The following is a 978-nucleotide window of genomic DNA, read 5'->3' as shown; positions in this document are numbered from 1 at the left end:
TTCCTCCATCACTGGGCAACCAAGCCTCCTGCTTGCTCCAGCTCCATGGCTGCCGACCACCATCTTGGTTGGGTTAATTTGCATATGATTGCTCTGATTGGCTGGTGGGTGTGGCTTAAGGTGTAGCGAAGGTACGATCAATTTGCATGTTTGTCTTTTATTAGTGTAGATATACTAGTGGCCCATTGCATGAAGATCCGCGCAATAGGCCTTCCTTCCCCTGGCTGCTGACACCGGTTTTTCTCTGGAACCTGGGACCCAGGTCTTTGGTCTGGCCACAGCAGCAAGGCTTGGTTTCTCCCCCGGTGACCCACACCCCAGCCCCTCCTTGAGCGGAGCCCAGGGCCAGCGGGAAGCTTGGCTTCCTCCGTTGCTGGGAGCAACCTAAGCCTCCTGCTCGCTCCAGCTCCGTGACCGCTGACATCTTAAGTTGTCATCAGTCTTTGCTCCACCCCTGCATATGCAAATTAACCGCCATCTTTGTTGGGTTAATTTGCATAGTCACTCTGATTAGCTGGTGGGTGTAGCAGAGTGGCGGAGTGATGGCATCTCTCTGAGGTTGACCAGAAAAGGATAGCAAGGAGAAGAAAGAATAAATAAGTTAATACAAATGAGGCAGGGTGGTAAAAAGTTAGGAAAATTTCTTTGCCAGTGAAATGGGAAAATTGAGACAGATAGCAGATTCAAACTGGCCCCATCCAGCACCCTGACTCACCTGCTTCCTTCTCCCTTGCACAACCACTCCCTTAAGCATTAAGCCCTCAGGACAAGGAGGTTCTGATTGGCATCAAATAATCTTAGGAACAAAGCCTTGGGTCTATTGACCAGAGACAGAGTTTTGGTAAAATTAGAGATAACACAGGCTTGTTGTGTTTTAGCTCCAGATCCATAAAAGCAGCAAAACCAAACGAAGCTACACTATGGCTTACATCAGGACCAGATGCAATGACTAATGACACCCTTGCCCTAGAACCAACC

The sequence above is a fragment of the Myotis brandtii genome, unplaced genomic scaffold (assembly GCF_000412655.1).
Source record: "Myotis brandtii unplaced genomic scaffold, ASM41265v1 scaffold527, whole genome shotgun sequence".
NCBI classification, from domain to species: domain Eukaryota; kingdom Metazoa; phylum Chordata; class Mammalia; order Chiroptera; family Vespertilionidae; genus Myotis; species Myotis brandtii.
Note: the sequence above shows the minus strand (reverse complement) of the source record.